Source organism: Hemiscyllium ocellatum, unplaced genomic scaffold (assembly GCF_020745735.1).
Source record: "Hemiscyllium ocellatum isolate sHemOce1 unplaced genomic scaffold, sHemOce1.pat.X.cur. scaffold_462_pat_ctg1, whole genome shotgun sequence".
Lineage (NCBI taxonomy): Eukaryota > Metazoa > Chordata > Chondrichthyes > Orectolobiformes > Hemiscylliidae > Hemiscyllium > Hemiscyllium ocellatum.
The window spans coordinates 257,257-280,034 of NW_026869071.1; the positions used below are offsets into that span (position 1 = coordinate 257,257).

Genomic DNA, 22,778 nt, shown 5'->3' on the forward strand with positions numbered 1-22,778 from the left:
ATGTAAACGGGGAGAGCGACTGGGAAAGTGAGGCAGTTGCAGCTCTGTTGAAACTCCTTCTTTTTGAGTCACTCAGCAACAAGAGGCGTGAAGGTGACTCAGGCGTGAGAGCTCTTCACATCGAGAACAAAAAGCAATCAAGTGCAGTTAGCACCACTCCCGGAGTGGGGGTGGGGTGAGATAATTAGCTTTTGATTTCAGTTCCTCTGTTCAGAAACTGCCTTTTAAATTGAGGTGAACAGAAACTGCATTTCTAATAAGCACCATGGAATTTAGCAAGATTTTTTGTGTCGCTTCTCGTCGATTCCCACGCAGGTTTCCAACTCAGTTGATGTCGATGTGGCTCATGTCCAGGTGTGAACATCCCTGCAGCCAATTGCATAAAAGGCAAGGAAAGTGGCATCTCGAACTGGCCCCGAGGTCAGAGCATCCTCACAATGTGATCGGTCGTTCTCGGATTGTAATGCTACCTCCGGTGTTAGTGTGGAGAACATTCTTTGGGACTATTATTCTACAAAACAGACACAGTGACTGAAACTATGCTGCACGGTATGATGTGGAACACGGCCTGCTCAGCTTTGTTTATTTTCCCTGTAGTCCGGTGTGTTTCATGTTCCGTGTAAACGTGAAAGTTGTCCTATTTCGAGCAATGGGTGAAATCATTTAGCAAAGTAAGAATCGAAATTGCAGTAATGTCAAGCAGTTCATGGTTATTTGACCAAATCATAAGCGAACATGTATGCTCACGCACTCACAGATACATTTGTAGTTGAAAAGAGTCTGAGAAGATAGCCTCAGCTTACCATTGATTTTTATCCGGATTGATGGGCTATCATTATCTGCTGCGAAATTGATATTGTAGCCGGGCACATCCACGCAGCCGTACGAGTCCGAGAGGGATCATGGAACCCTTTTCACTTGACTTTCCATCTGTTGTTATGCAGGAGCTCAATTGGAAGTGAAAGAAAATGGGGAACTGGCGCAGTTGGTAGTGTGGCCGAGCGGTCTAAGGCGCTGGATTTAAGTTCCAGTCTCGACAGGGGCGTGGGTTCGAATCCCACCACTGCCATTGCTGCTGATCGACTGCAACGGTGCAACTTGTTGAAATGCTGTTGCCACCACTGATGTTGTTTCGTTCAGAACAAAATTCGATTTGTTTCCCTGGGAATCAACTGTCGAGTGGGAAAGTGCCAAATTTCCTCTGCTGTCATGATCGTGTTCGTCTCCCGCGTGGAAAATTGCAAACATCTCTACTGTTGCTTTACGTTCCAAGCATGTTGAGATTTTACTGGAACCGAATGGTGACTGCTATTTCATCGCTGTTGTGAAACAAAGTCCTGCGGTGAGTCGATTCATCGTTATTTGGCTTTCTGGCGAGTGGGAAAATCGTTCCGATGAATTTTGATGTCATATGCTATTGAATTTCTCCAATTTCCTTCGTTTCTGTCCCGGAGACCCCTGAAGGGAAAGGTAATCTAATCGAGACTGTGATTGGTGAAATTCACTTTTTGTGGCCCATTCTTATTATGTTCTTTCTTTCTCTCTTTTCAGCATTGTCTGTGATATGGTGGTGCACTGAGGCTCAAGTATCATTGAAAAGTAATTTGGAATTGCCCTGTTGTTAGTTGTGAGATTACTTTACGGCTCATGCCCTCGGAGTGTCTCACATTTAGCATTCATGCTCACTGTATCTGAAAATGCATTTGGTTTGCCAGTTTTGTTTGTGTTGCGTGCCAAATGTTTTCTGTTTTGCGATTCGTTCAATACATTACGAATTAACAGGCTTTCTGAGGTAATTTCCAGCTGCAAAAACTCCTCAACTGAGAATCTGGGAAAATTTCACAGAGTATGGTCAGTCGCAGCAAAAGTAAGGAAGTCCTTCGTTTCTGCAGTGTTTCACAATACTACCTTTCCAGTGAGCAGTCGAACAGACTAAATGATTGTGCCACAGACTGCGACGGCCAGCTCGGCTAAAAAGTTATCCTTTTAAAGCCGGTGTAAGCAACACAACGTTATTGGGCTACACCGCGTGAAAACAGATACTTCGGTGTATCTCGTCCATGCATACCACACAGCCAAAATTAAACAACTCCCATGAAACAACGAGCATTTGGAAACAGAAAGGTGAAAGGTAGAACGTCTTCAACTTTCAGTGTCGGATACCACTGAGCTGCAGCAGGGGCGGCTGTGGGCTTGTTTCTGTAGCATAGTGATCAGCACGTTCACCTTCCGCAAGATAGGTTCCCGCGGTCGAAACTGTTTTGTTCTTCATCTGCAGCCTTTTACATGGACAAGAACGGAGCTTTCCTGCTTGCTTTCCCATCTGCAAACCTGCCTTCGAATTTGCTTGAACAAATCTGCTCTCGTAGTGAAATGCAATGCATTTCCATTTGATTACTGTGCAGAGCATTGTAAAGATATTCTACAAACTGCTTCTGATCATGTGCCATTCAGTTTGAGAGTGTAGTTACCGATCCTTCCACGAAGAGCAATACTGCATTTGCATTCCTTGCTGAGGCGGCCCGGTTCAAAGACAGGGAAGAAGGTGATGCGCTGGTGTCACAGTGCACCACGGATTCCTGAACTATTCTGTCTGCCAAATGTACCCCAAAGTCGTATCTGAAAGGCCTCATTTGGAAGCTGTCTGTCGTTATTCAAAGTGCGAGAATTGGCACCAGAGGTCCTGCATCATGTTTTGGAGCAGTTCGCACGTTAGTGGCTCATTCAATCAGCAACAGCAATGAAAGAAATTGCACTCTCAGAGGAAGCTCTGGACCTGTGCTTTCAAAGCTAGCATTAAGGTGCGCCCCGAGATCTAAGCCATGTTGGAATTTAAACGGAGGAATCGACAAAGAGGCTGCAGAATAACATCGCATCCTTTTGGTTTTCATTAAATCACTGATGAGCAGGAAAATGTAAACGGGGAGAGCGACTGGGAAAGTGAGGCAGTTGCAGCTCTGTTGAAACTCCTTCTTTTTGAGTCACTCAGCAACAAGAGGCGTGAAGGTGACTCAGGCGTGAGAGCTCTTCACATCGAGAACAAAAAGCAATCAAGTGCAGTTAGCACCACTCCCGGAGTGGGGGTGGGGTGAGATAATTAGCTTTTGATTTCAGTTCCTCTGTTCAGAAACTGCCTTTTAAATTGAGGTGAACAGAAACTGCATTTCTAATAAGCACCATGGAATTTAGCAAGATTTTTTGTGTCGCTTCTCGTCGATTCCCACGCAGGTTTCCAACTCAGTTGATGTCGATGTGGCTCATGTCCAGGTGTGAACATCCCTGCAGCCAATTGCATAAAAGGCAAGGAAAGTGGCATCTCGAACTGGCCCCGAGGTCAGAGCATCCTCACAATGTGATCGGTCGTTCTCGGATTGTAATGCTACCTCCGGTGTTAGTGTGGAGAACATTCTTTGGGACTATTATTCTACAAAACAGACACAGTGACTGAAACTATGCTGCACGGTATGATGTGGAACACGGCCTGCTCAGCTTTGTTTATTTTCCCTGTAGTCCGGTGTGTTTCATGTTCCGTGTAAACGTGAAAGTTGTCCTATTTCGAGCAATGGGTGAAATCATTTAGCAAAGTAAGAATCGAAATTGCAGTAATGTCAAGCAGTTCATGGTTATTTGACCAAATCATAAGCGAACATGTATGCTCACGCACTCACAGATACATTTGTAGTTGAAAAGAGTCTGAGAAGATAGCCTCAGCTTACCATTGATTTTTATCCGGATTGATGGGCTATCATTATCTGCTGCGAAATTGATATTGTAGCCGGGCACATCCACGCAGCCGTGCGAGTCCGAGAGGGATCATGGAACCCTTTTCACTTGACTTTCCATCTGTTGTTATGCAGGAGCTCAATTGGAAGTGAAAGAAAATGGGGAACTGGCGCAGTTGGTAGTGTGGCCGAGCGGTCTAAGGCGCTGGATTTAGGTTCCAGTCTCGACAGGGGCGTGGGTTCGAATCCCACCACTGCCATTGCTGCTGATCGACTGCAACGGTGCAACTTGTTGAAATGCTGTTGCCACCACTGATGTTGTTTCGTTCAGAACAAAATTCGATTTGTTTCCCTGGGAATCAACTGTCGAGTGGGAAAGTGCCAAATTTCCTCTGCTGTCATGATCGTGTTCGTCTCCCGCGTGGAAAATTGCAAACATCTCTACTGTTGCTTTACGTTCCAAGCATGTTGAGATTTTACTGGAACCGAATGGTGACTGCTATTTCATCGCTGTTGTGAAACAAAGTCCTGCGGTGAGTCGATTCATCGTTATTTGGCTTTCTGGCGAGTGGGAAAATCGTTCCGATGAATTTTGATGTCATATGCTATTGAATTTCTCCAATTTCCTTCGTTTCTGTCCCGGAGACCCCTGAAGGGAAAGGTAATCTAATCGAGACTGTGATTGGTGAAATTCACTTTTTGTGGCCCATTCTTATTATGTTCTTTCTTTCTCTCTTTTCAGCATTGTCTGTGATATGGTGGTGCACTGAGGCTCAAGTATCATTGAAAAGTAATTTGGAATTGCCCTGTTGTTAGTTGTGAGATTACTTTACGGCTCATGCCCTCGGAGTGTCTCACATTTAGCATTCATGCTCACTGTATCTGAAAATGCATTTGGTTTGCCAGTTTTGTTTGTGTTGCGTGCCAAATGTTTTCTGTTTTGCGATTCGTTCAATACATTACGAATTAACAGGCTTTCTGAGGTAATTTCCAGCTGCAAAAACTCCTCAACTGAGAATCTGGGAAAATTTCACAGAGTATGGTCAGTCGCAGCAAAAGTAAGGAAGTCCTTCGTTTCTGCAGTGTTTCACAATACTACCTTTCCAGTGAGCAGTCGAACAGACTAAATGATTGTGCCACAGACTGCGACGGCCAGCTCGGCTAAAAAGTTATCCTTTTAAAGCCGGTGTAAGCAACACAACGTTATTGGGCTACACCGCGTGAAAACAGATACTTCGGTGTATCTCGTCCATGCATACCACACAGCCAAAATTAAACAACTCCCATGAAACAACGAGCATTTGGAAACAGAAAGGTGAAAGGTAGAACGTCTTCAACTTTCAGTGTCGGATACCACTGAGCTGCAGCAGGGGCGGCTGTGGGCTTGTTTCTGTAGCATAGTGATCAGCACGTTCACCTTCCGCAAGATAGGTTCCCGCGGTCGAAACTGTTTTGTTCTTCATCTGCAGCCTTTTACATGGACAAGAACGGAGCTTTCCTGCTTGCTTTCCCATCTGCAAACCTGCCTTCGAATTTGCTTGAACAAATCTGCTCTCGTAGTGAAATGCAATGCATTTCCATTTGATTACTGTGCAGAGCATTGTAAAGATATTCTACAAACTGCTTCTGATCATGTGCCATTCAGTTTGAGAGTGTAGTTACCGATCCTTCCACGAAGAGCAATACTGCATTTGCATTCCTTGCTGAGGCGGCCCGGTTCAAAGACAGGGAAGAAGGTGATGCGCTGGTGTCACAGTGCACCACGGATTCCTGAACTATTCTGTCTGCCAAATGTACCCCAAAGTCGTATCTGAAAGGCCTCATTTGGAAGCTGTCTGTCGTTATTCAAAGTGCGAGAATTGGCACCAGAGGTCCTGCATCATGTTTTGGAGCAGTTCGCACGTTAGTGGCTCATTCAATCAGCAACAGCAATGAAAGAAATTGCACTCTCAGAGGAAGCTCTGGACCTGTGCTTTCAAAGCTAGCATTAAGGTGCGCCCCGAGATCTAAGCCATGTTGGAATTTAAACGGAGGAATCGACAAAGAGGCTGCAGAATAACATCGCATCCTTTTGGTTTTCATTAAATCACTGATGAGCAGGAAAATGTAAACGGGGAGAGCGACTGGGAAAGTGAGGCAGTTGCAGCTCTGTTGAAACTCCTTCTTTTTGAGTCACTCAGCAACAAGAGGCGTGAAGGTGACTCAGGCGTGAGAGCTCTTCACATCGAGAACAAAAAGCAATCAAGTGCAGTTAGCACCACTCCCGGAGTGGGGGTGGGGTGAGATAATTAGCTTTTGATTTCAGTTCCTCTGTTCAGAAACTGCCTTTTAAATTGAGGTGAACAGAAACTGCATTTCTAATAAGCACCATGGAATTTAGCAAGATTTTTTGTGTCGCTTCTCGTCGATTCCCACGCAGGTTTCCAACTCAGTTGATGTCGATGTGGCTCATGTCCAGGTGTGAACATCCCTGCAGCCAATTGCATAAAAGGCAAGGAAAGTGGCATCTCGAACTGGCCCCGAGGTCAGAGCATCCTCACAATGTGATCGGTCGTTCTCGGATTGTAATGCTACCTCCGGTGTTAGTGTGGAGAACATTCTTTGGGACTATTATTCTACAAAACAGACACAGTGACTGAAACTATGCTGCACGGTATGATGTGGAACACGGCCTGCTCAGCTTTGTTTATTTTCCCTGTAGTCCGGTGTGTTTCATGTTCCGTGTAAACGTGAAAGTTGTCCTATTTCGAGCAATGGGTGAAATCATTTAGCAAAGTAAGAATCGAAATTGCAGTAATGTCAAGCAGTTCATGGTTATTTGACCAAATCATAAGCGAACATGTATGCTCACGCACTCACAGATACATTTGTAGTTGAAAAGAGTCTGAGAAGATAGCCTCAGCTTACCATTGATTTTTATCCGGATTGATGGGCTATCATTATCTGCTGCGAAATTGATATTGTAGCCGGGCACATCCACGCAGCCGTGCGAGTCCGAGAGGGATCATGGAACCCTTTTCACTTGACTTTCCATCTGTTGTTATGCAGGAGCTCAATTGGAAGTGAAAGAAAATGGGGAACTGGCGCAGTTGGTAGTGTGGCCGAGCGGTCTAAGGCGCTGGATTTAGGTTCCAGTCTCGACAGGGGCGTGGGTTCGAATCCCACCACTGCCATTGCTGCTGATCGACTGCAACGGTGCAGCTTGTTGAAATGCTGTTGCCACCACTGATGTTGTTTCGTTCAGAACAAAATTCGATTTGTTTCCCTGGGAATCAACTGTCGAGTGGGAAAGTGCCAAATTTCCTCTGCTGTCATGATCGTGTTCGTCTCCCGCGTGGAAAATTGCAAACATCTCTACTGTTGCTTTACGTTCCAAGCATGTTGAGATTTTACTGGAACCGAATGGTGACTGCTATTTCATCGCTGTTGTGAAACAAAGTCCTGCGGTGAGTCGATTCATCGTTATTTGGCTTTCTGGCGAGTGGGAAAATCGTTCCGATGAATTTTGATGTCATATGCTATTGAATTTCTCCAATTTCCTTCGTTTCTGTCCCGGAGACCCCTGAAGGGAAAGGTAATCTAATCGAGACTGTGATTGGTGAAATTCACTTTTTGTGGCCCATTCTTATTATGTTCTTTCTTTCTCTCTTTTCAGCATTGTCTGTGATATGGTGGTGCACTGAGGCTCAAGTATCATTGAAAAGTAATTTGGAATTGCCCTGTTGTTAGTTGTGAGATTACTTTACGGCTCATGCCCTCGGAGTGTCTCACATTTAGCATTCATGCTCACTGTATCTGAAAATGCATTTGGTTTGCCAGTTTTGTTTGTGTTGCGTGCCAAATGTTTTCTGTTTTGCGATTCGTTCAATACATTACGAATTAACAGGCTTTCTGAGGTAATTTCCAGCTGCAAAAACTCCTCAACTGAGAATCTGGGAAAATTTCACAGAGTATGGTCAGTCGCAGCAAAAGTAAGGAAGTCCTTCGTTTCTGCAGTGTTTCACAATACTACCTTTCCAGTGAGCAGTCGAACAGACTAAATGATTGTGCCACAGACTGCGACGGCCAGCTCGGCTAAAAAGTTATCCTTTTAAAGCCGGTGTAAGCAACACAACGTTATTGGGCTACACCGCGTGAAAACAGATACTTCGGTGTATCTCGTCCATGCATACCACACAGCCAAAATTAAACAACTCCCATGAAACAACGAGCATTTGGAAACAGAAAGGTGAAAGGTAGAACGTCTTCAACTTTCAGTGTCGGATACCACTGAGCTGCAGCAGGGGCGGCTGTGGGCTTGTTTCTGTAGCATAGTGATCAGCACGTTCACCTTCCGCAAGATAGGTTCCCGCGGTCGAAACTGTTTTGTTCTTCATCTGCAGCCTTTTACATGGACAAGAACGGAGCTTTCCTGCTTGCTTTCCCATCTGCAAACCTGCCTTCGAATTTGCTTGAACAAATCTGCTCTCGTAGTGAAATGCAATGCATTTCCATTTGATTACTGTGCAGAGCATTGTAAAGATATTCTACAAACTGCTTCTGATCATGTGCCATTCAGTTTGAGAGTGTAGTTACCGATCCTTCCACGAAGAGCAATACTGCATTTGCATTCCTTGCTGAGGCGGCCCGGTTCAAAGACAGGGAAGAAGGTGATGCGCTGGTGTCACAGTGCACCACGGATTCCTGAACTATTCTGTCTGCCAAATGTACCCCAAAGTCGTATCTGAAAGGCCTCATTTGGAAGCTGTCTGTCGTTATTCAAAGTGCGAGAATTGGCACCAGAGGTCCTGCATCATGTTTTGGAGCAGTTCGCACGTTAGTGGCTCATTCAATCAGCAACAGCAATGAAAGAAATTGCACTCTCAGAGGAAGCTCTGGACCTGTGCTTTCAAAGCTAGCATTAAGGTGCGCCCCGAGATCTAAGCCATGTTGGAATTTAAACGGAGGAATCGACAAAGAGGCTGCAGAATAACATCGCATCCTTTTGGTTTTCATTAAATCACTGATGAGCAGGAAAATGTAAACGGGGAGAGCGACTGGGAAAGTGAGGCAGTTGCAGCTCTGTTGAAACTCCTTCTTTTTGAGTCACTCAGCAACAAGAGGCGTGAAGGTGACTCAGGCGTGAGAGCTCTTCACATCGAGAACAAAAAGCAATCAAGTGCAGTTAGCACCACTCCCGGAGTGGGGGTGGGGTGAGATAATTAGCTTTTGATTTCAGTTCCTCTGTTCAGAAACTGCCTTTTAAATTGAGGTGAACAGAAACTGCATTTCTAATAAGCACCATGGAATTTAGCAAGATTTTTTGTGTCGCTTCTCGTCGATTCCCACGCAGGTTTCCAACTCAGTTGATGTCGATGTGGCTCATGTCCAGGTGTGAACATCCCTGCAGCCAATTGCATAAAAGGCAAGGAAAGTGGCATCTCGAACTGGCCCCGAGGTCAGAGCATCCTCACAATGTGATCGGTCGTTCTCGGATTGTAATGCTACCTCCGGTGTTAGTGTGGAGAACATTCTTTGGGACTATTATTCTACAAAACAGACACAGTGACTGAAACTATGCTGCACGGTATGATGTGGAACACGGCCTGCTCAGCTTTGTTTATTTTCCCTGTAGTCCGGTGTGTTTCATGTTCCGTGTAAACGTGAAAGTTGTCCTATTTCGAGCAATGGGTGAAATCATTTAGCAAAGTAAGAATCGAAATTGCAGTAATGTCAAGCAGTTCATGGTTATTTGACCAAATCATAAGCGAACATGTATGCTCACGCACTCACAGATACATTTGTAGTTGAAAAGAGTCTGAGAAGATAGCCTCAGCTTACCATTGATTTTTATCCGGATTGATGGGCTATCATTATCTGCTGCGAAATTGATATTGTAGCCGGGCACATCCACGCAGCCGTGCGAGTCCGAGAGGGATCATGGAACCCTTTTCACTTGACTTTCCATCTGTTGTTATGCAGGAGCTCAATTGGAAGTGAAAGAAAATGGGGAACTGGCGCAGTTGGTAGTGTGGCCGAGCGGTCTAAGGCGCTGGATTTAGGTTCCAGTCTCGACAGGGGCGTGGGTTCGAATCCCACCACTGCCATTGCTGCTGATCGACTGCAACGGTGCAGCTTGTTGAAATGCCGTTGCCACCACTGATGTTGTTTCGTTCAGAACAAAATTCGATTTGTTTCCCTGGGAATCAACTGTCGAGTGGGAAAGTGCCAAATTTCCTCTGCTGTCATGATCGTGTTCGTCTCCCGCGTGGAAAATTGCAAACATCTCTACTGTTGCTTTACGTTCCAAGCATGTTGAGATTTTACTGGAACCGAATGGTGACTGCTATTTCATCGCTGTTGTGAAACAAAGTCCTGCGGTGAGTCGATTCATCGTTATTTGGCTTTCTGGCGAGTGGGAAAATCGTTCCGATGAATTTTGATGTCATATGCTATTGAATTTCTCCAATTTCCTTCGTTTCTGTCCCGGAGACCCCTGAAGGGAAAGGTAATCTAATCGAGACTGTGATTGGTGAAATTCACTTTTTGTGGCCCATTCTTATTATGTTCTTTCTTTCTCTCTTTTCAGCATTGTCTGTGATATGGTGGTGCACTGAGGCTCAAGTATCATTGAAAAGTAATTTGGAATTGCCCTGTTGTTAGTTGTGAGATTACTTTACGGCTCATGCCCTCGGAGTGTCTCACATTTAGCATTCATGCTCACTGTATCTGAAAATGCATTTGGTTTGCCAGTTTTGTTTGTGTTGCGTGCCAAATGTTTTCTGTTTTGCGATTCGTTCAATACATTACGAATTAACAGGCTTTCTGAGGTAATTTCCAGCTGCAAAAACTCCTCAACTGAGAATCTGGGAAAATTTCACAGAGTATGGTCAGTCGCAGCAAAAGTAAGGAAGTCCTTCGTTTCTGCAGTGTTTCACAATACTACCTTTCCAGTGAGCAGTCGAACAGACTAAATGATTGTGCCACAGACTGCGACGGCCAGCTCGGCTAAAAAGTTATCCTTTTAAAGCCGGTGTAAGCAACACAACGTTATTGGGCTACACCGCGTGAAAACAGATACTTCGGTGTATCTCGTCCATGCATACCACACAGCCAAAATTAAACAACTCCCATGAAACAACGAGCATTTGGAAACAGAAAGGTGAAAGGTAGAACGTCTTCAACTTTCAGTGTCGGATACCACTGAGCTGCAGCAGGGGCGGCTGTGGGCTTGTTTCTGTAGCATAGTGATCAGCACGTTCACCTTCCGCAAGATAGGTTCCCGCGGTCGAAACTGTTTTGTTCTTCATCTGCAGCCTTTTACATGGACAAGAACGGAGCTTTCCTGCTTGCTTTCCCATCTGCAAACCTGCCTTCGAATTTGCTTGAACAAATCTGCTCTCGTAGTGAAATGCAATGCATTTCCATTTGATTACTGTGCAGAGCATTGTAAAGATATTCTACAAACTGCTTCTGATCATGTGCCATTCAGTTTGAGAGTGTAGTTACCGATCCTTCCACGAAGAGCAATACTGCATTTGCATTCCTTGCTGAGGCGGCCCGGTTCAAAGACAGGGAAGAAGGTGATGCGCTGGTGTCACAGTGCACCACGGATTCCTGAACTATTCTGTCTGCCAAATGTACCCCAAAGTCGTATCTGAAAGGCCTCATTTGGAAGCTGTCTGTCGTTATTCAAAGTGCGAGAATTGGCACCAGAGGTCCTGCATCATGTTTTGGAGCAGTTCGCACGTTAGTGGCTCATTCAATCAGCAACAGCAATGAAAGAAATTGCACTCTCAGAGGAAGCTCTGGACCTGTGCTTTCAAAGCTAGCATTAAGGTGCGCCCCGAGATCTAAGCCATGTTGGAATTTAAACGGAGGAATCGACAAAGAGGCTGCAGAATAACATCGCATCCTTTTGGTTTTCATTAAATCACTGATGAGCAGGAAAATGTAAACGGGGAGAGCGACTGGGAAAGTGAGGCAGTTGCAGCTCTGTTGAAACTCCTTCTTTTGAGTCACTCAGCAACAAGAGGCGTGAAGGTGACTCAGGCGTGAGAGCTCTTCACATCGAGAACAAAAAGCAATCAAGTGCAGTTAGCACCACTCCCGGAGTGGGGGTGGGGTGAGATAATTAGCTTTTGATTTCAGTTCCTCTGTTCAGAAACTGCCTTTTAAATTGAGGTGAACAGAAACTGCATTTCTAATAAGCACCATGGAATTTAGCAAGATTTTTTGTGTCGCTTCTCGTCGATTCCCACGCAGGTTTCCAACTCAGTTGATGTCGATGTGGCTCATGTCCAGGTGTGAACATCCCTGCAGCCAATTGCATAAAAGGCAAGGAAAGTGGCATCTCGAACTGGCCCCGAGGTCAGAGCATCCTCACAATGTGATCGGTCGTTCTCGGATTGTAATGCTACCTCCGGTGTTAGTGTGGAGAACATTCTTTGGGACTATTATTCTACAAAACAGACACAGTGACTGAAACTATGCTGCACGGTATGATGTGGAACACGGCCTGCTCAGCTTTGTTTATTTTCCCTGTAGTCCGGTGTGTTTCATGTTCCGTGTAAACGTGAAAGTTGTCCTATTTCGAGCAATGGGTGAAATCATTTAGCAAAGTAAGAATCGAAATTGCAGTAATGTCAAGCAGTTCATGGTTATTTGACCAAATCATAAGCGAACATGTATGCTCACGCACTCACAGATACATTTGTAGTTGAAAAGAGTCTGAGAAGATAGCCTCAGCTTACCATTGATTTTTATCCGGATTGATGGGCTATCATTATCTGCTGCGAAATTGATATTGTAGCCGGGCACATCCACGCAGCCGTGCGAGTCCGAGAGGGATCATGGAACCCTTTTCACTTGACTTTCCATCTGTTGTTATGCAGGAGCTCAATTGGAAGTGAAAGAAAATGGGGAACTGGCGCAGTTGGTAGTGTGGCCGAGCGGTCTAAGGCGCTGGATTTAGGTTCCAGTCTCGACAGGGGCGTGGGTTCGAATCCCACCACTGCCATTGCTGCTGATCGACTGCAACGGTGCAGCTTGTTGAAATGCCGTTGCCACCACTGATGTTGTTTCGTTCAGAACAAAATTCGATTTGTTTCCCTGGGAATCAACTGTCGAGTGGGAAAGTGCCAAATTTCCTCTGCTGTCATGATCGTGTTCGTCTCCCGCGTGGAAAATTGCAAACATCTCTACTGTTGCTTTACGTTCCAAGCATGTTGAGATTTTACTGGAACCGAATGGTGACTGCTATTTCATCGCTGTTGTGAAACAAAGTCCTGCGGTGAGTCGATTCATCGTTATTTGGCTTTCTGGCGAGTGGGAAAATCGTTCCGATGAATTTTGATGTCATATGCTATTGAATTTCTCCAATTTCCTTCGTTTCTGTCCCGGAGACCCCTGAAGGGAAAGGTAATCTAATCGAGACTGTGATTGGTGAAATTCACTTTTTGTGGCCCATTCTTATTATGTTCTTTCTTTCTCTCTTTTCAGCATTGTCTGTGATATGGTGGTGCACTGAGGCTCAAGTATCATTGAAAAGTAATTTGGAATTGCCCTGTTGTTAGTTGTGAGATTACTTTACGGCTCATGCCCTCGGAGTGTCTCACATTTAGCATTCATGCTCACTGTATCTGAAAATGCATTTGGTTTGCCAGTTTTGTTTGTGTTGCGTGCCAAATGTTTTCTGTTTTGCGATTCGTTCAATACATTACGAATTAACAGGCTTTCTGAGGTAATTTCCAGCTGCAAAAACTCCTCAACTGAGAATCTGGGAAAATTTCACAGAGTATGGTCAGTCGCAGCAAAAGTAAGGAAGTCCTTCGTTTCTGCAGTGTTTCACAATACTACCTTTCCAGTGAGCAGTCGAACAGACTAAATGATTGTGCCACAGACTGCGACGGCCAGCTCGGCTAAAAAGTTATCCTTTTAAAGCCGGTGTAAGCAACACAACGTTATTGGGCTACACCGCGTGAAAACAGATACTTCGGTGTATCTCGTCCATGCATACCACACAGCCAAAATTAAACAACTCCCATGAAACAACGAGCATTTGGAAACAGAAAGGTGAAAGGTAGAACGTCTTCAACTTTCAGTGTCGGATACCACTGAGCTGCAGCAGGGGCGGCTGTGGGCTTGTTTCTGTAGCATAGTGATCAGCACGTTCACCTTCCGCAAGATAGGTTCCCGCGGTCGAAACTGTTTTGTTCTTCATCTGCAGCCTTTTACATGGACAAGAACGGAGCTTTCCTGCTTGCTTTCCCATCTGCAAACCTGCCTTCGAATTTGCTTGAACAAATCTGCTCTCGTAGTGAAATGCAATGCATTTCCATTTGATTACTGTGCAGAGCATTGTAAAGATATTCTACAAACTGCTTCTGATCATGTGCCATTCAGTTTGAGAGTGTAGTTACCGATCCTTCCACGAAGAGCAATACTGCATTTGCATTCCTTGCTGAGGCGGCCCGGTTCAAAGACAGGGAAGAAGGTGATGCGCTGGTGTCACAGTGCACCACGGATTCCTGAACTATTCTGTCTGCCAAATGTACCCCAAAGTCGTATCTGAAAGGCCTCATTTGGAAGCTGTCTGTCGTTATTCAAAGTGCGAGAATTGGCACCAGAGGTCCTGCATCATGTTTTGGAGCAGTTCGCACGTTAGTGGCTCATTCAATCAGCAACAGCAATGAAAGAAATTGCACTCTCAGAGGAAGCTCTGGACCTGTGCTTTCAAAGCTAGCATTAAGGTGCGCCCCGAGATCTAAGCCATGTTGGAATTTAAACGGAGGAATCGACAAAGAGGCTGCAGAATAACATCGCATCCTTTTGGTTTTCATTAAATCACTGATGAGCAGGAAAATGTAAACGGGGAGAGCGACTGGGAAAGTGAGGCAGTTGCAGCTCTGTTGAAACTCCTTCTTTTGAGTCACTCAGCAACAAGAGGCGTGAAGGTGACTCAGGCGTGAGAGCTCTTCACATCGAGAACAAAAAGCAATCAAGTGCAGTTAGCACCACTCCCGGAGTGGGGGTGGGGTGAGATAATTAGCTTTTGATTTCAGTTCCTCTGTTCAGAAACTGCCTTTTAAATTGAGGTGAACAGAAACTGCATTTCTAATAAGCACCATGGAATTTAGCAAGATTTTTTGTGTCGCTTCTCGTCGATTCCCACGCAGGTTTCCAACTCAGTTGATGTCGATGTGGCTCATGTCCAGGTGTGAACATCCCTGCAGCCAATTGCATAAAAGGCAAGGAAAGTGGCATCTCGAACTGGCCCCGAGGTCAGAGCATCCTCACAATGTGATCGGTCGTTCTCGGATTGTAATGCTACCTCCGGTGTTAGTGTGGAGAACATTCTTTGGGACTATTATTCTACAAAACAGACACAGTGACTGAAACTATGCTGCACGGTATGATGTGGAACACGGCCTGCTCAGCTTTGTTTATTTTCCCTGTAGTCCGGTGTGTTTCATGTTCCGTGTAAACGTGAAAGTTGTCCTATTTCGAGCAATGGGTGAAATCATTTAGCAAAGTAAGAATCGAAATTGCAGTAATGTCAAGCAGTTCATGGTTATTTGACCAAATCATAAGCGAACATGTATGCTCACGCACTCACAGATACATTTGTAGTTGAAAAGAGTCTGAGAAGATAGCCTCAGCTTACCATTGATTTTTATCCGGATTGATGGGCTATCATTATCTGCTGCGAAATTGATATTGTAGCCGGGCACATCCACGCAGCCGTACGAGTCCGAGAGGGATCATGGAACCCTTTTCACTTGACTTTCCATCTGTTGTTATGCAGGAGCTCAATTGGAAGTGAAAGAAAATGGGGAACTGGCGCAGTTGGTAGTGTGGCCGAGCGGTCTAAGGCGCTGGATTTAGGTTCCAGTCTCGACAGGGGCGTGGGTTCGAATCCCACCACTGCCATTGCTGCTGATCGACTGCAACGGTGCAGCTTGTTGAAATGCCGTTGCCACCACTGATGTTGTTTCGTTCAGAACAAAATTCGATTTGTTTCCCTGGGAATCAACTGTCGAGTGGGAAAGTGCCAAATTTCCTCTGCTGTCATGATCGTGCTCGTCTCCCGCGTGGAAAATTGCAAACATCTCTACTGTTGCTTTACGTTCCAAGCATGTTGAGATTTTACTGGAACCGAATGGTGACTGCTATTTCATCGCTGTTGTGAAACAAAGTCCTGCGGTGAGTCGATTCATCGTTATTTGGCTTTCTGGCGAGTGGGAAAATCGTTCCGATGAATTTTGATGTCATATGCTATTGAATTTCTCCAATTTCCTTCGTTTCTGTCCCGGAGACCCCTGAAGGGAAAGGTAATCTAATCGAGACTGTGATTGGTGAAATTCACTTTTTGTGGCCCATTCTTATTATGTTCTTTCTTTCTCTCTTTTCAGCATTGTCTGTGATATGGTGGTGCACTGAGGCTCAAGTATCATTGAAAAGTAATTTGGAATTGCCCTGTTGTTAGTTGTGAGATTACTTTACGGCTCATGCCCTCGGAGTGTCTCACATTTAGCATTCATGCTCACTGTATCTGAAAATGCATTTGGTTTGCCAGTTTTGTTTGTGTTGCGTGCCAAATGTTTTCTGTTTTGCGATTCGTTCAATACATTACGAATTAACAGGCTTTCTGAGGTAATTTCCAGCTGCAAAAACTCCTCAACTGAGAATCTGGGAAAATTTCACAGAGTATGGTCAGTCGCAGCAAAAGTAAGGAAGTCCTTCGTTTCTGCAGTGTTTCACAATACTACCTTTCCAGTGAGCAGTCGAACAGACTAAATGATTGTGCCACAGACTGCGACGGCCAGCTCGGCTAAAAAGTTATCCTTTTAAAGCCGGTGTAAGCAACACAACGTTATTGGGCTACACCGCGTGAAAACAGATACTTCGGTGTATCTCGTCCATGCATACCACACAGCCAAAATTAAACAACTCCCATGAAACAACGAGCATTTGGAAACAGAAAGGTGAAAGGTAGAACGTCTTCAACTTTCAGTGTCGGATACCACTGAGCTGCAGCAGGGGCGGCTGTGGGCTTGTTTCTGTAGCATAGTGATCAGCACGTTCACCCTCCGCAAGATAGGTTCCCGCGGTCGAAACTGTTTTGTTCTTCATCTGCAGCCTTTTACATGGACAAGAACGGAGCTTTCCTGCTTGCTTTCCCATCTGCAAACCTGCCTTCGAATTTGCTTGAACAAATCTGCTCTCGTAGTGAAATGCAATGCATTTCCATTTGATTACTGTGCAGAGCATTGTAAAGATATTCTACAAACTGCTTCTGATCATGTGCCATTCAGTTTGAGAGTGTAGTTACCGATCCTTCCACGAAGAGCAATACTGCATTTGCATTCCTTGCTGAGGCGGCCCGGTTCAAAGACAGGGAAGAAGGTGATGCGCTGGTGTCACAGTGCACCACGGATTCCTGAACTATTCTGTCTGCCAAATGTACCCCAAAGTCGTATCTGAAAGGCCTCATTTGGAAGCTGTCTGTCGTTATTCAAAGTGCGAGAATTGGCACCAGAGGTCCTGCATCATGTTTTGGAGCAGTTCGCACGTTAGTGGCTCATTCAATCAGCAACAGCAATGAAAGAAATTGCACTCTCAGAGGAAGCTCTGGACCTGTGCTTTCAAAGCTAGCATTAAGGTGCGCCCCGAGATCTAAGCCATGTTGGAATTTAAACGGAGGAATCGACAAAGAGGCTGCAGAATAACATCGCATCCTTTTGGTTTTCATTAAATCACTGATGAGCAGGAAAATGTAAACGGGGAGAGCGACTGGGAAAGTGAGGCAGTTGCAGCTCTGTTGAAACTCCTTCTTTTTGAGTCACTCAGCAACAAGAGGCGTGAAGGTGACTCAGGCGTGAGAGCTCTTCACATCGAGAACAAAAAGCAATCAAGTGCAGTTAGCACCACTCCCGGAGTGGGGGTGGGGTGAGATAATTAGCTTTTGATTTCAGTTCCTCTGTTCAGAAACTGCCTTTTAAATTGAGGTGAACAGAAACTGCATTTCTAATAAGCACCATGGAATTTAGCAAGATTTTTTGTGTCGCTTCTCGTCGATTCCCACGCAGGTTTCCAACTCAGTTGATGTCGATGTGGCTCATGTCCAGGTGTGAACATCCCTGCAGCCAATTGCATAAAAGGCAAGGAAAGTGGCATCTCGAACTGGCCCCGAGGTCAGAGCATCCTCACAATGTGATCGGTCGTTCTCGGATTGTAATGCTACCTCCGGTGTTAGTGTGGAGAACATTCTTTGGGACTATTATTCTACAAAACAGACACAGTGACTGAAACTATGCTGCACGGTATGATGTGGAACACGGCCTGCTCAGCTTTGTTTATTTTCCCTGTAGTCCGGTGTGTTTCATGTTCCGTGTAAACGTGAAAGTTGTCCTATTTCGAGCAATGGGTGAAATCATTTAGCAAAGTAAGAATCGAAATTGCAGTAATGTCAAGCAGTTCATGGTTATTTGACCAAATCATAAGCGAACATGTATGCTCACGCACTCACAGATACATTTGTAGTTGAAAAGAGTCTGAGAAGATAGCCTCAGCTTACCATTGATTTTTATCCGGATTGATGGGCTATCATTATCTGCTGCGAAATTGATATTGTAGCCGGGCACATCCACGCAGCCGTGCGAGTCCGAGAGGGATCATGGAACCCTTTTCACTTGACTTTCCATCTGTTGTTATGCAGGAGCTCAATTGGAAGTGAAAGAAAATGGGGAACTGGCGCAGTTGGTAGTGTGGCCGAGCGGTCTAAGGCGCTGGATTTAGGTTCCAGTCTCGACAGGGGCGTGGGTTCGAATCCCACCACTGCCATTGCTGCTGATCGACTGCAACGGTGCAGCTTGTTGAAATGCCGTTGCCACCACTGATGTTGTTTCGTTCAGAACAAAATTCGATTTGTTTCCCTGGGAATCAACTGTCGAGTGGGAAAGTGCCAAATTTCCTCTGCTGTCATGATCGTGTTCGTCTCCCGCGTGGAAAATTGCAAACATCTCTACTGTTGCTTTACGTTCCAAGCATGTTGAGATTTTACTGGAACCGAATGGTGACTGCTATTTCATCGCTGTTGTGAAACAAAGTCCTGCGGTGAGTCGATTCATCGTTATTTGGCTTTCTGGCGAGTGGGAAAATCGTTCCGATGAATTTTGATGTCATATGCTATTGAATTTCTCCAATTTCCTTCGTTTCTGTCCCGGAGACCCCTGAAGGGAAAGGTAATCTAATCGAGACTGTGATTGGTGAAATTCACTTTTTGTGGCCCATTCTTATTATGTTCTTTCTTTCTCTCTTTTCAGCATTGTCTGTGATATGGTGGTGCACTGAGGCTCAAGTATCATTGAAAAGTAATTTGGAATTGCCCTGTTGTTAGTTGTGAGATTACTTTACGGCTCATGCCCTCGGAGTGTCTCACATTTAGCATTCATGCTCACTGTATCTGAAAATGCATTTGGTTTGCCAGTTTTGTTTGTGTTGCGTGCCAAATGTTTTCTGTTTTGCGATTCGTTCAATACATTACGAATTAACAGGCTTTCTGAGGTAATTTCCAGCTGCAAAAACTCCTCAACTGAGAATCTGGGAAAATTTCACAGAGTATGGTCAGTCGCAGCAAAAGTAAGGAAGTCCTTCGTTTCTGCAGTGTTTCACAATACTACCTTTCCAGTGAGCAGTCGAACAGACTAAATGATTGTGCCACAGACTGCGACGGCCAGCTCGGCTAAAAAGTTATCCTTTTAAAGCCGGTGTAAGCAACACAACGTTATTGGGCTACACCGCGTGAAAACAGATACTTCGGTGTATCTCGTCCATGCATACCACACAGCCAAAATTAAACAACTCCCATGAAACAACGAGCATTTGGAAACAGAAAGGTGAAAGGTAGAACGTCTTCAACTTTCAGTGTCGGATACCACTGAGCTGCAGCAGGGGCGGCTGTGGGCTTGTTTCTGTAGCATAGTGATCAGCACGTTCACCTTCCGCAAGATAGGTTCCCGCGGTCGAAACTGTTTTGTTCTTCATCTGCAGCCTTTTACATGGACAAGAACGGAGCTTTCCTGCTTGCTTTCCCATCTGCAAACCTGCCTTCGAATTTGCTTGAACAAATCTGCTCTCGTAGTGAAATGCAATGCATTTCCATTTGATTACTGTGCAGAGCATTGTAAAGATATTCTACAAACTGCTTCTGATCATGTGCCATTCAGTTTGAGAGTGTAGTTACCGATCCTTCCACGAAGAGCAATACTGCATTTGCATTCCTTGCTGAGGCGGCCCGGTTCAAAGACAGGGAAGAAGGTGATGCGCTGGTGTCACAGTGCACCACGGATTCCTGAACTATTCTGTCTGCCAAATGTACCCCAAAGTCGTATCTGAAAGGCCTCATTTGGAAGCTGTCTGTCGTTATTCAAAGTGCGAGAATTGGCACCAGAGGTCCTGCATCATGTTTTGGAGCAGTTCGCACGTTAGTGGCTCATTCAATCAGCAACAGCAATGAAAGAAATTGCACTCTCAGAGGAAGCTCTGGACCTGTGCTTTCAAAGCTAGCATTAAGGTGCGCCCCGAGATCTAAGCCATGTTGGAATTTAAACGGAGGAATCGACAAAGAGGCTGCAGAATAACATCGCATCCTTTTGGTTTTCATTAAATCACTGATGAGCAGGAAAATGTAAACGGGGAGAGCGACTGGGAAAGTGAGGCAGTTGCAGCTCTGTTGAAACTCCTTCTTTTTGAGTCACTCAGCAACAAGAGGCGTGAAGGTGACTCAGGCGTGAGAGCTCTTCACATCGAGAACAAAAAGCAATCAAGTGCAGTTAGCACCACTCCCGGAGTGGGGGTGGGGTGAGATAATTAGCTTTTGATTTCAGTTCCTCTGTTCAGAAACTGCCTTTTAAATTGAGGTGAACAGAAACTGCATTTCTAATAAGCACCATGGAATTTAGCAAGATTTTTTGTGTCGCTTCTCGTCGATTCCCACGCAGGTTTCCAACTCAGTTGATGTCGATGTGGCTCATGTCCAGGTGTGAACATCCCTGCAGCCAATTGCATAAAAGGCAAGGAAAGTGGCATCTCGAACTGGCCCCGAGGTCAGAGCATCCTCACAATGTGATCGGTCGTTCTCGGATTGTAATGCTACCTCCGGTGTTAGTGTGGAGAACATTCTTTGGGACTATTATTCTACAAAACAGACACAGTGACTGAAACTATGCTGCACGGTATGATGTGGAACACGGCCTGCTCAGCTTTGTTTATTTTCCCTGTAGTCCGGTGTGTTTCATGTTCCGTGTAAACGTGAAAGTTGTCCTATTTCGAGCAATGGGTGAAATCATTTAGCAAAGTAAGAATCGAAATTGCAGTAATGTCAAGCAGTTCATGGTTATTTGACCAAATCATAAGCGAACATGTATGCTCACGCACTCACAGATACATTTGTAGTTGAAAAGAGTCTGAGAAGATAGCCTCAGCTTACCATTGATTTTTATCCGGATTGATGGGCTATCATTATCTGCTGCGAAATTGATATTGTAGCCGGGCACATCCACGCAGCCGTGCGAGTCCGAGAGGGATCATGGAACCCTTTTCACTTGACTTTCCATCTGTTGTTATGCAGGAGCTCAATTGGAAGTGAAAGAAAATGGGGAACTGGCGCAGTTGGTAGTGTGGCCGAGCGGTCTAAGGCGCTGGATTTAGGTTCCAGTCTCGACAGGGGCGTGGGTTCGAATCCCACCACTGCCATTGCTGCTGATCGACTGCAACGGTGCAGCTTGTTGAAATGCCGTTGCCACCACTGATGTTGTTTCGTTCAGAACAAAATTCGATTTGTTTCCCTGGGAATCAACTGTCGAGTGGGAAAGTGCCAAATTTCCTCTGCTGTCATGATCGTGTTCGTCTCCCGCGTGGAAAATTGCAAACATCTCTACTGTTGCTTTACGTTCCAAGCATGTTGAGATTTTACTGGAACCGAATGGTGACTGCTATTTCATCGCTGTTGTGAAACAAAGTCCTGCGGTGAGTCGATTCATCGTTATTTGGCTTTCTGGCGAGTGGGAAAATCGTTCCGATGAATTTTGATGTCATATGCTATTGAATTTCTCCAATTTCCTTCGTTTCTGTCCCGGAGACCCCTGAAGGGAAAGGTAATCTAATCGAGACTGTGATTGGTGAAATTCACTTTTTGTGGCCCATTCTTATTATGTTCTTTCTTTCTCTCTTTTCAGCATTGTCTGTGATATGGTGGTGCACTGAGGCTCAAGTATCATTGAAAAGTAATTTGGAATTGCCCTGTTGTTAGTTGTGAGATTACTTTACGGCTCATGCCCTCGGAGTGTCTCACATTTAGCATTCATGCTCACTGTATCTGAAAATGCATTTGGTTTGCCAGTTTTGTTTGTGTTGCGTGCCAAATGTTTTCTGTTTTGCGATTCGTTCAATACATTACGAATTAACAGGCTTTCTGAGGTAATTTCCAGCTGCAAAAACTCCTCAACTGAGAATCTGGGAAAATTTCACAGAGTATGGTCAGTCGCAGCAAAAGTAAGGAAGTCCTTCGTTTCTGCAGTGTTTCACAATACTACCTTTCCAGTGAGCAGTCGAACAGACTAAATGATTGTGCCACAGACTGCGACGGCCAGCTCGGCTAAAAAGTTATCCTTTAAAGCCGGTGTAAGCAACACAACGTTATTGGGCTACACCGCGTGAAAACAGATACTTCGGTGTATCTCGTCCATGCATACCACACAGCCAAAATTAAACAACTCCCATGAAACAACGAGCATTTGGAAACAGAAAGGTGAAAGGTAGAACGTCTTCAACTTTCAGTGTCGGATACCACTGAGCTGCAGCAGGGGCGGCTGTGGGCTTGTTTCTGTAGCATAGTGATCAGCACGTTCACCCTCCGCAAGATAGGTTCCCGCGGTCGAAACTGTTTTGTTCTTCATCTGCAGCCTTTTACATGGACAAGAACGGAGCTTTCCTGCTTGCTTTCCCATCTGCAAACCTGCCTTCGAATTTGCTTGAACAAATCTGCTCTCGTAGTGAAATGCAATGCATTTCCAT

The 22,778-nt window shown here is 45.1% G+C and overlaps 8 non-coding genes across 8 annotated transcripts; all 8 read left to right on the forward strand.

Moving 5' to 3' along the window:
• The first annotated feature begins 987 nt into the window (after window positions 1-987).
• Window positions 988-1,069, forward strand: trnal-uaa (transfer RNA leucine (anticodon UAA)). Its single transcript has one exon. It is a non-coding gene; the product is annotated as a tRNA-Leu (tRNA).
• A 2,831-nt stretch (window positions 1,070-3,900) lies between these two features.
• trnal-uag (transfer RNA leucine (anticodon UAG)) lies at window positions 3,901-3,982 on the forward strand. The gene has a single exon. It is a non-coding gene; the product is annotated as a tRNA-Leu (tRNA).
• A 2,831-nt stretch (window positions 3,983-6,813) lies between these two features.
• On the forward strand, window positions 6,814-6,895 carry trnal-uag (transfer RNA leucine (anticodon UAG)). Its single transcript has one exon. It is a non-coding gene; the product is annotated as a tRNA-Leu (tRNA).
• Window positions 6,896-9,726: 2,831 nt separating this feature from the next.
• Window positions 9,727-9,808, forward strand: trnal-uag (transfer RNA leucine (anticodon UAG)). Its single transcript has one exon. It is a non-coding gene; the product is annotated as a tRNA-Leu (tRNA).
• Window positions 9,809-12,638: 2,830 nt separating this feature from the next.
• On the forward strand, window positions 12,639-12,720 carry trnal-uag (transfer RNA leucine (anticodon UAG)). The gene has a single exon. It is a non-coding gene; the product is annotated as a tRNA-Leu (tRNA).
• A 2,830-nt stretch (window positions 12,721-15,550) lies between these two features.
• Window positions 15,551-15,632, forward strand: trnal-uag (transfer RNA leucine (anticodon UAG)). The gene has a single exon. It is a non-coding gene; the product is annotated as a tRNA-Leu (tRNA).
• Window positions 15,633-18,463: 2,831 nt separating this feature from the next.
• Window positions 18,464-18,545, forward strand: trnal-uag (transfer RNA leucine (anticodon UAG)). Its single transcript has one exon. It is a non-coding gene; the product is annotated as a tRNA-Leu (tRNA).
• Window positions 18,546-21,376: 2,831 nt separating this feature from the next.
• On the forward strand, window positions 21,377-21,458 carry trnal-uag (transfer RNA leucine (anticodon UAG)). Its single transcript has one exon. It is a non-coding gene; the product is annotated as a tRNA-Leu (tRNA).
• Window positions 21,459-22,778: the final 1,320 nt, after the last annotated feature.